Below are 11,711 nucleotides of genomic sequence, written 5' to 3' on the forward strand. Positions count from 1 at the left end.
CTGAAAATAGAGGTGAGTGTGAAGATCTGGGCAGCTGCTGTAAGACCTGGAGAAAAGCACCATATCACTGCGTTGTGCAGGGTTTCAGCTATCTCAGCATCAAAACTGCTCCCTTGGAAGCTGTTGAGAGAAAAACAGGACAAAATAGATGTTGATATATTGTTGATTTAAGGCAGAGGCTGTTTCTGCATCACCCACAAGGTTCTGTATTCCCAACTACTGCTCAAGACAGCTTTCACACCTAGTATGGTGGTCTCTACTGTCTTCTCCTGTGACAGAGCTGCTTGAAGGTCCTTCTGTTTTGCCTCCCCCTCCCCCCCACTTGTTTCTGCCTCCATGCTGCTCTTTCTGAGGAAGAAGAAGAGGGGTAACTTAGATTCCGGATTGTTTCAGGACTCCAGTTCACTGTATCACAGCAAGGGGGAGGCAAAATGCAGTGTGAGATCAAGAAAAAACAGCCCAAGGAAATCCGCACCCTCCCTACTGCTCTTGGACAACAGCATCCCAGGAGAACCCAAAAACCAAGCTCATACTCAATATTAGGGTAATCTAGATTTAAAGAGGTCCTAGCAGATGTGGAGAAGAGGAACATGGTATCTCATATAGCATACAACTCCAGAGATACAAGAGCCATTTGTTTTTACCTTTCTGTGCTGAGCAGGACATCACACAGCCAGCCCAGCACCCTCAGATGCTGCGCATCCCCTCTGCCCCTTCTGAGGAGAAAATACAGCAGATTAGGTTATAAATCACAACACTGCACTGAATGGACCCAGTACGAGGGTGGTGACGCACTGGAACATGTTGCCCAAGAAGACTGTGGGTACCCCATCCCTGCAGGCATTCAAGGCCAGGCTGGATGTGGCTCTGGGCAGCCTGGTCTGCTGGCTGGCAACCCTGCACATAGCAGGGGGGTTGAAACCAGATAAGCACTGTGGTCCTCTTCAACCCAAGCCATTCTACGGTCACTGTGCCATTTATTCCCTGTGTGGATGACAAGATGCAGCTCAGCTTGCTCTCAGTGAGGATGACAACGAGTGACAGAGAAGGCCCAGAGGTGTGCAAAACAACTGCAGAAGCCTTAAGAAGGGAACATAATCCTGCGCCTGTGTGGAGCCATTTAGCTCCATCCCCTCATGGCTGGGGAATTTCTCACCAGCAGGACACGCGTCAGACTGCCCTCGTTTTGCGGCTGTTGCAGTTTGCTGCAGCATTTGCAGCGATCCCAGGCAGTAATCAAATCTGCTGGTGGCGCTTCATCGTCCATAAATCCCATTGGAGTCTGGCCCATAAATAGTTATGCTACAGCATGCAGCTGCACACGGAGCGAGAGCAAATGTTCCACCCAGCGGCTGCTGGCTCTGATCAGGTTGAGGAGTTGATCATGTTTCCACCATTTGGCTGAGTTTTATTATAGCTGCCTCTCCTTTAAGGCAAGCTCCCACCAGCGAGGGGGAGACCACAGCACCACTGAGCACCACTGTCTCTGTGTTGTATGAGCAAGCATTGAATTACTGCTCTGTGAAAGAGAGGAGTAATGCTATTAGTACTCACTTCCCTGATTTGTGACAGGATATATCAGTGAGGGAGAAGTTAGGAGACATTCCTCACAACACGAAATGAAATGTCTTGGTATTCTCTCCTTGCTTTCCTCACTGTAAGAGGAATCTGACCCCAGACCCTCTGAATCTCCAGTGGGAGCCTCTGCAGGACACAGCAGGAATGAGGGCTGTACAAAGACTGACACACATCTTTTGTTGTAAAACGTTCATGCTGTGTCCATGCAGACAAACCGAAACCTTCATAAACTTATGATGATGGAAGCTGCACATGCCATCCTGCTATGGCTCCTGGTCTGAATAGGAACTATCTCACACTCCTATTGGAGGTAACTTGTGGGGCTCCGTTAAAACTGGGAGAATCAGGTTGGATCCAAGCCTATACGTCTCATTGTGATGCACCGACAATTCTCCAAACATCAGATTTCCATCCAAAGGGAAGAACCTCAGAGAACAGAGGTTGGAAGTGACATCTGAGATCTGTTCCAGTGAGACAGCATAGAAGCATAGAATCACAAAGGTTGGAAAAGACCTCTAAGATCATCTTGCATATTTCAGTCTTCCTTGGACTGAGGATCCGCAGACGAGTCTCCTTCCCTTGGCAGCAAATGCCAAGCTGAGGCTCCTCCAGTAACTCACCTCACTCCAGTAATTCACTGCTTTGTTTTTCTCCCACATCCTTAAGCTGAGCAGGCAACCTTGAGCTGCCCAGCACTGGAGGCTCACAGGAGATGAGCACTGTGAAGGGAGAGTATGATTTGTTATGAAGTGAATCGGGTCCCTGCCCTCTGCCAGCACGCAAGTCTATTGCCCTGGATGAACTCTGAGGAGCGCACGGCCCAGCAGCAAGGAAACTGCCACCAGCTCTTTAAAATGATGGCAAAAAGCTGAGGTGCTTAACTACATCACCACAAAGGTCACCTGCCTGCGGGAAAACTGAGTTATAATGAAATATGCCACGTTTGCTGGCCAAGACTGTCAGAGAGCTATTAAAAACAGCAGGGGTCTCTTGGCCATCTACTCCACAGCAGGGCAGGCACCCTGGCTAGCTGCTGGGCATACCTTCTGCAGCTCCAGCCGAAGCACTGGACATAACCTTTAGATGTGACACAGGGATAGGAGTTTCGCATGGGCATGAAATTAAGGCTGAAAGAAAAGGCAACGGAGAAAAATCCAAATGGCAGTTTGTGATGGCCGTGGGAAAGCAAACAGCTTTGTCCTTCAGGAACACACTGAAGGGCAGGAACAAAATTAATGCATGCAAAAAATAAAATACCAATAGAAATAAGACATACCAGGGGTCTCCTCTGATCCAAAACAGAACTGGAAACCAGACTGAATTGTGACCTTCTTAAACACAACTAGAAGAAACGGATTCTCCATTTGTGCTTCCCAAAGGGATGAGCACACGCTCTTAAGCACTGGGATGGTAACTCAGGCCCCCTGTGCCCCCAGTGCTCAGAAAGGAAAGGAAAGATGTGCCAGACCACAGATAAACCATTCCCAACATCCAAGGGTGGTGGCACTTCAATGTGCAGGGTACCAGTCATGTTCAAACCATTTTCCAGCCCTCCCCATGCCTTGAACCCACCTACCAGAAAACTTGGCCATTCACATCTTCGCTTTTACCCTCACCATATGGCGGTTTCCCATTAGGTTGTTTCTTTTTGAACCCTAACAATGCACGTCACAACATACAGCCTACTACATGTCCTTGTGGCCCAAGAGACGGCTCACTAGTTAAAAACCCATCCGTAGTAACAGATTTGCAAAGTGAAATGCTTTCAGACATCTTGAGCAAGAAGACAGACGTTCAATTCAAAAATCCATGAAAGTAGGCTGCTATTTTTTTTTTATTAAATGAAGGAAAGTGAAAAGAAGAAAAAAAGCAAGATTGGTCTCAGAAAGTCACTCACAACTACTGAAATCTCTGGCCAATAAAGACCAATTACCATCCTCATTACTGAGCAAAGGATGACAGGGAAAGCAGGTCTGCGTTAGAGTGCGCAGTGGGGAAAAGCAGCCCTCGTGCTGTGGAAGCTGCCAAACCACGTTCCTCCTGGCAGATGTCAGCTCATCCCAAGAGCTGCCATTGCCACTTTTTGCTGCACCATTTTCTCCAGCTGTGGCAAGCGTGTAAGCTCATGAGAACAGGCACTCACAACCACGTTGTGGCTTTGGGTTTCTCTTCCCATTTGGAGGGACAAGATTGTAGGACAAAATGCTTTTGTCAGTTTAATTAGGATTGGGGAACGTCTGCTCTTAACTCTATTGTGCAGGTGGCAGATCTACTAAATCAGATGCATCAGGGATACTGCTCAGAGCTCAGCACCCTTGGGGAGGGGAGCCAAGGCTAGCAGCCAAGGGCAAGCAGACTACTTGCATTAAACACTGAAGTCCACAGGAGACCAACTTGATAGCAGTTACTCTTTACATTCTTACAATGACAAAAATACCATATAAAATCTTTGTGGAAATTAAAGCTTTCAGAAGGGGAGAGAAAAATCCCACCTCCATAATGACAACTAAAAGAGAACAGGAAGAAGTTTAAAGGAGAAAAAGGCAAGAAAGTGATGCAAAGAAAAAAAAAACTAGCAGGGCCCACAGCCACACTGGAAACTTCCTTGGAGATACCTCCAAAGCCATGGTCCAAAGGAGCACAAGCCCTAGTTCATGATAAAAGGTGTGTTAGAGTCTCAATTTATGACCATAAAAAGCACAAATGGAAGAGATACTCCCAATGCTAACACTTATCAAATACAGCAGGCACAAAGATGAGACTCACACCTCCATTAAGTATGGCAGTATTAAATGTACAGCTGACCCCCTCTCCAACCTATCCTATAGAAGCTGTGTTAAAATGGCATTTAGCATGGGAAGAAGGAGGCACTGGCTGGAGGTCATTAACATTACAACACTTCCTACCCCATCCTTGGGAGACAGATCCAACGATGTGAAGGTTAGATCCAAGTTCCGCCGTAGCAATAGACAGATTTCCAGATGCCTTCATTTTCAGAACCCTCCATTATTTCAATGGGATTTTATCATAATATGAAATCCTATGCAACATCACAGAATAAAGCAGAAGGCAGGAGACCCTATGCCAAGTCCCCCGAAGGTTATAATTCGATTCTAAGCAACCTCCTTGACCCTGCCAATTCAATTCACAATAAGAGAGTAATTAAAAAGTGCCTTCCATCATTGTGTTTAACACTCACAATAGCAAATCAAACACAGAAAACGAACTAATAACAGTTTCTGGAAGAGAAGCGCTGGCTTCAAGTCCCTGCAGCACATATGGTTTGGTGCTATTGCTAGTTAGAAGTATTCAAACATTCAGCCAAATTGTTTACTTTAGAAATATACAAGGAAAGAGACCCAGCTCCACATGCCACAGGAATTGTGCCAGAGAACACGTCACGGATAAAGAGGAGCCAAAACGAAACACTGGCCAACAACTGCCAGCCAGAAACACTCCACACAGCACCTGGGGACAAAACAGATCATGTGGATCCCATATCTCAAAGCATGAAGCCTGCCAGGGAGCATCCTATCAACCCCCTGGGGAGGCCAAAGCTATGAGGCATCTGAGATTGCAAACAGAGGAAGATCCTTCGTGTTGAAACTACCTGCACTTCATTTCATCACATTGGTTGCAAAACATTACTGGCATTTGGCTCTCACGGGATGGCACAGATATCACAGAATATCAACCAAAAAAGCAGATAAATACCAGATAAATTTCCACTCAAGACATGAAAGCATGTTTGAGTTCTGCAAAAATCACTCAGTTCCTTACTCCGTGGATAATACCATTGCATGAACACAGAAAAAAATACTACAGAACAGTCACTTGAAGTTCTAATCTGATTCAGTTTAGTTGAAATGTTTCATGTTCTTTGGCAACGGAGTTCACCAGGTCTATTCACGTGTCAGATTTTTTTCAATATATCTGATGGGAACTAATGACAAAGCTTCAGGAAATAGAAGTTCTTGGTGGTCACATCGTTAACCAAAACGGTCCAGATTTTAGGTTGAAAACAGTTATCTTGACCCATCCTCGAAAACTCCAGAAACTAAAATTCCTTTGCCAAAAGGGATGGATAATTAATTGCTACGTGGGTATTTCCAAGCAAAAAAGTAAGTGGTACAACTGATCTAAGGAGGTCATAGACCTGGAGTTTGTGTCAGGGTACTCCTGCATGTGGATGTGGCAGCACCATCTTCCATGATCCAGTCTGTCACCCATTGACTTTGGAGTCCTCAAATCTACAGAAGGAACGACCTCTTGAATGTACTTACCACTGACATTTCTAACTGCTCTTTCCACAAACATCCTTGAAACTGGCTGTGGCGCTCAGGGTCCAGCTGCACTTGCTGCTCTCACTTGCACGGTTTGAAATTGCTCTGGGAAAAAAAAAAAAGACGTATAAGGAAAAGGGTTAAAAATAAAAGTTGCACCTGCACGTGTGCACCCCACCTGCACGTGTGCACCCCACACCCCATTAAGCTCTACTGACTTAATGAAGCTGCTCAGGGAAGATGAGTTTGGGACAAAAATATTTTAAGATAACAGGCATTTCTGAACTACCTTTGGAGATAACAGTCTCCATAAAGTATGTCATCAGCCACGCGCTGGCAGCTCTGAAGTCATCTCATGTTGCAAAGCAACTGACTTTGACAGAAGTTTAACGAGCAAGAAGATAAACCTTGGGGCTGCCCATTTGAGCAGAAGTGGTTCAGGCTGAGACCTTGCTCATACCACACTCTGCAGGTGAAGTGCCACAGCCCTAAATATGTGCACCTTACAGAAAACAGCAGCTTTCAATGCAGCACTCAGAGTGCTCTAGGTGGAGGCAGAGGCAGCTTGCACTGACTGCCAAGTGCAATCCCACAAAGCTTTCTTTATGCTGGAGGTGCCGCTATGGACACAGGGTCCCCCCAGCAACTCTTCCAGTGAGGGTCACCATGAATCTCCTGCTAACAACCTCTGATCTCACCGGTCACACGAGAAGCAAAGTGACATTCTTGAGAATCACCGTGTCACTTCTCTCCCTATAGCTAAATAAGGGGGACAGCACCAGAAGGCTATTTAAAGAAGGCCAGCAAAGCTATTTGACATCCTGGAGGAGAGGCATTGCACACATATACATTCCTACTCCCCCAAAAACAGGCTCACAGCTTTACTGTGATGATTTCAGAGACTTACCAAGGGCTGTTTGCTCATGCAGAAGGAAGGCAAAGGTGCTATGAGCTCGACACAAAGGCCAAGTTCCATCACAGGTAGCTTTAAGTGGCTTGGTCAGGTTTGTCTGCAGGGGCATCACAAGGCAGTGCTGGGACAAAGGCAGCTCAGTGTGTGCTCTGTCCCTCAGACAGCTCCATGATGTGTTGCTGAGTCTTCCTGCTGCTATTAAGGCCACCACATCATCCTCTCGTGTCATTTCTGAAGTGAGGCTCCTTTGCCTGCTACCTGAAGATCTCCTTCCCAGCTACAGTCAGACAGTGGTAACAAAAATCCTGCTGGGGTAAGAGGATGTGGTGTCATCAGAAAACACCAGCTGATGCTACAGGAGGAAGCAAGTCCATGGGCATCAAGCTGGTGACAGTGCTGGCCAGAAGGACATAGAAAAAGGCACAGTGTAGACTCCAATGAATTGCTACAGCTGGGCTGCCTCCAGGGCACACCTTACCCAGATGCACAGTAGTCTCAGATCCCCAGACTCCCAAAGCAGAACATCACCTCTGTCTCCCCACATCAATTCTCCACCAGAGCTACTTTACAGGTAGCAATAAATACACTAAGAGACACGGGATGCTCAGAAGAAAGAAAGTGCTTCTCAAATGCTTGATGCTCATTTGCATCTAGTCAGACAACCATGGTACAGATTATTTTCACAGCACCATGTGTGAGAGAGAGTGCACCAGGATCTGCATATGATGCCAGTGTTCTATCTTCAACATCTAAAAGCACACAGCATTCCTCAGGGCCCACAGTAAGGAGGCCTGCCAGGGATTAGATATACAGTGCTGCTCACCTATATTTCGGATGCATTTTCCCAAGGCACTTGCACTTCAGAGTTGCTCTGCAACCTACAAGCCAATACTTGTACAACCACAGGGGAAACAAAAGCCAAAAACAACAATCAAGTGTTTTATGGGACAGTGAAAAGCAAACTGCACAGGGTGCTGGGGCAACTTGACTTCCTCCCTGGAGGATTTCTAACAGGCTGAACGTGAGCTGAAGGCAGCGCAGAGCTGCCGTCACCTCCAAGGAGCTGATTCTCCCCACAGCAGCCCTCCTGGTGTGCAAGGGGGATGGAGATGCTCAGAGCTCTGAGAGGAATGCCTTGTATGTCTCACTGCCACTTGCTAGAGGACGCTGACATCGTCTGGGACAGAATTAGAAAACCTTGAGCAGGAGGGCAACCAAGCACAAGTGCTAAGTCAGCCAGAGGCTATATGTGGCACACCAGTTGCTGCCTGCCCTCCCTCCCAGCCCAGGGTGCACATACACACACTTCCCGCAGCCTTTCTCAAGCATTTTCCATGCAGGTAAAGGGCAAACGTGCTCTCTCAGCCCTCCCGTACGCAAATCCACTGCACCGGACTTGTGTTTTCAGATATTCATTCCCTTGCCTGCTCCTCTGAAGTCATTTGACTTCAGCCTGCACGACTGATACCCCTTCTGTGTTCAGGCTCTCCGTGCCTAATGCTGCACTTGGAAGAGCCACAAGGCGAATCCTTCCTCCTTAAGCACACCCACTGTCTCCCTCATGCTGGCAGAGCCCTTCACTTATGCCCATAACCCAGCCTAGGTTTAAATCAGACACCACCACCTTACCTCCCACCAGCTGTAAATTCAGCACCGATGGTTGGTCACACTCCTACAGTCACCTCCCCCTGCCTATCCAAGGACAGGGCAACCAACTCACAGAGGACATCACTTAACCAAGACAGCCCCAAACACACCGACCTAACTATTTTTTAAAAGCACATTATTATGCAGTACTTTCACATTAACTTGTGTCCCACAGCTGCCATCACCTTGGGAAGGAACCAGCTCTGCTTCCCCGTATCAAAAGGGGCTCGCACCAACAAAGCCAAATCACTGCTAGAATAATTAGGTGGTCTGGAATAATGAGGCTGCACACAGTCAGCATCACAGCCTGAAGTGGACACCTTGATTATTTGCTGGAAACAGATATCTAATTTGTTACCTTAAACCTGCAGTGAAATGTGGGAGAATCAAAGCAGATGAGTGAGCTGGCCAAAGCAGCGATCTCCCCTGCAGCATCTTGATGGGGAAGAATGCATGGCGAAATGGAGTATTTATTCCCTCAAATTCATCATGAATTTGAGTAACTCCAATAACTGCCTCACAGCCCAGTTCCCTTCTGCATCTGGTTACATTCCCATCCCCAAGCAGTCCCCTTGGCAAAGAGTTCCACAACCTCACTGGTGCAGGAAAAAACAAGGGTCTGGTGTGTTAGCTCTGAACTCCCTTGTTTGGTTTCATCAGGGTTCTCCCTGGACGTCCCTGTGGCTTTGGGTAATGGGATCACCTCCCACTTACTGACAGAATAAAGTAGGTTGTTGTACCTGGGCACAGCTTCAAAGTGTTGCAGTTTCTCAAAGCTTGATGCTTGACAAATGGTACACGCATGCTTATGGCTTTTCCTGCTGACACTGCAGCACCCCAACCTTCACAGGAAGAATGCAGCAAATACTTTATAGCAACAGGTGTCAGACAGGAGTTTATCACAGGAAACGAAGGACATGCTTGACAGCTGAAATGATAGATGATAACTAGTTATGGGACCAAACTAATTGCATTTTCAGGTATCTTAGACAGTAAAAGACAAAAGGCTCAAAAGGAGCATCCAACAGCTCACTGCTTAACATATGGGAGATAGAGCCCCCTATTCTGGTGCTGGAATTTAAGCCAACACCTCCCTCCTCCAAAAGGAGCAACCAGCTCCCTGAGCTATATACTAACCTCAGGCAGAGCCACCCTAGTTGAGACTACATCAAAAAGGCAGAGACTTAAAAGGAATTGCAGAGGGATCACAGCCCTTCCACTCTGGTGCTGCAATCGTTACCCGTCTCTGTGAGCCTCATCTGGAAAAACAACATATTTCATTCCCAAAGTGTCAGAATGAATCACATCAATGCTCCAGAGAGGAAAAAAAAAAAAAAGCCCCCCACACCTCCCTTTATTAAATCAACTGAATTTGGCTCTAATGCATGAAGCTTTCTGTTGGCTAACACTGTATCTTTATCAAGCTTTTCCAAAACCAGGCAAGCATCAAAGCAAGTAGACCCAAGGCCTTGTTTCCATGAGCAACAGGAATAACAGAGCAGTGCACCCAACAAAAGGCTTTCCCTTTGCTCGATTTTTGGGGCCTGGTGAAACCTGAAGCCCCCTCCCCGCTCACAATGCCTCTCCCCCACTGCAGGATGCTCCCACAGGAGGAAGGCAGCCCCGCACTCCCCAGTAGCTCCACACCCAACAGGGCAGATGCCAGCAATATCTCACATCCTCAGCTGCTGCTGCTTTCCCTTAGAAGTGGATCTGGGCAAATCCCAGCAAGTGTAAGGCTGGGGGTTTGCTCAAGTGCTTGTGCTCACAGCACAAGAGGAACCGTCCTGCTGCAGCAGCTGGCCCTGGAGCACAGGGACAAATCTCCACGCTTTGCTCCCAGGGGACAGGCAAGCACACAGCCCACACACTCCCAGGGATGTCCTGGGGTATATCCAAGCTTGCTGGGTAGATAAACCTGCAGCCTCCTATCCCAAAAGCAGAAACGTGACAGGATACAAATCCCCACCCTAACAGGTGAAATAAAGACCTGTCAGCCCCTGCATTCTTTGCACTTACCCTCTCACTTGAACAATATACCTTTATTTTGTGGCAGCTACTTACAAAACCTCCTTTTCTGGTGTCTTGATGTCCCAGAACAACTGCCTGCTTCGGACACACTGCATAGGATCAGCATTAAATTCATATTTCATTTTTAGAAAAGCATCTTCCTTACTTTAAAGGACATTTAATGGTGGCTTTTGGACTTATTTCATTGCAAACCTCAGGTCAGTGCAGAAATCACTGGATCATCACTGATCCCTCCTTGCAAATACTTACGGTTCTCATAGAGATGAACATACACACAAAATAGGTTTCCTACCAGATTACATCTCCAGAATTCATTTCTGGCAGTGGATTTTGCCAAGGCTTGATCTGAGCAACGTAAGAGATCGGCATCATACATCAAAGGCATCTGGGCTACTGCACGGTACAGTCCAAGTGACAGAAATAACTGCCCCATCAAAGGCCATCACTTGCTAGCACAGAGCTTCTGGAGGCTGGAGAATGAATGGGAAAGAGAAGGGCAGACAGCAGCCCTGGGTTTCTCTGCACATGATCTTAATCGTATGCACCAGGGGAAACTATCAGGTTCAAAAGAGTTAAAGAAGCTGATTTGTTGTGCTGAAAAGAGTTTGATGAAAACAGAAAGGTTCCTGCTCAAAGCTATCTCCCAGTGGGACTAGGAGAGCACAGGGTACACGGAGAACCACCTAGAAACGGAGGGGCAGAAGGATAAACAAGAGAAAAAGGATGGGCAATCAGACAAGGAGAGAGCAAAAATGTTTCTGGTGCCTGATTCCGATCATAACTACTTTCTAATGAGGAAACCTTCTGTGGGGGAGAGCATCATCCAACTGATCTCCGGCCATCATAGCTCAGCTTATTCAAAGGAGGAGAAAAAAGAACAAAGAAAAAAAATTAAGCAGTGTCTTATATGTCATAATGTGATAGAAAGGAATCATCGGAGCAGCTGAGAAATGCTCAGGGTCCAGAGAGGCGCCTTGGCTGGAGGTGCTGCAGTGTTTTCCTTATTTGTCTGCTTTATTTTTAAACACCCAAAGCCTTTGCTTGATCAACACTTCCCTGTAAATGAAGGGAGCAGAGGAGGAGTGCGGGACTCTGGGGAGAGAGGCAAACAAGGTTGGAAATTGATGATCTTCCCAGCCATGAAAGTCAAAATGCCTGCTTGAAACCAAACCCTCCTGGAGCGCTAAGCAGGCATGGGGCAGAAGGGGAGGGAAGGAAAGAAGATTTATTACTTCACCGGAGTGGAAATTCTGATGAGA

General features: G+C 46.9%; 1 long non-coding RNA gene across 2 annotated transcripts in view; it reads right to left on the minus strand.

Annotated features, from left to right (window-relative positions):
* Positions 1-4,584: 4,584 nt before the first annotated feature.
* Positions 4,585-11,711, minus strand: part of LOC107316442 (uncharacterized) — a 50,050-nt gene continuing 42,923 nt past the window's right edge. The window contains exons 5-6 of one of the 2 annotated variants that reach the window (XR_014948385.1): positions 6,769-7,079; positions 4,585-5,966 (exon numbers count right to left, since the gene is read on the minus strand). This is a non-coding gene — a long non-coding RNA (uncharacterized LOC107316442). Of the gene's footprint in view, positions 5,967-6,768; positions 7,083-11,711 lie in introns of both variants that reach the window. The other variant, XR_001556349.3, reaches the window with a different exon arrangement.

This window comes from Coturnix japonica, chromosome 7, assembly GCF_054131305.1.
Source record: "Coturnix japonica strain WE chromosome 7, WE-NBRP24, whole genome shotgun sequence".
Lineage (NCBI taxonomy): Eukaryota > Metazoa > Chordata > Aves > Galliformes > Phasianidae > Coturnix > Coturnix japonica.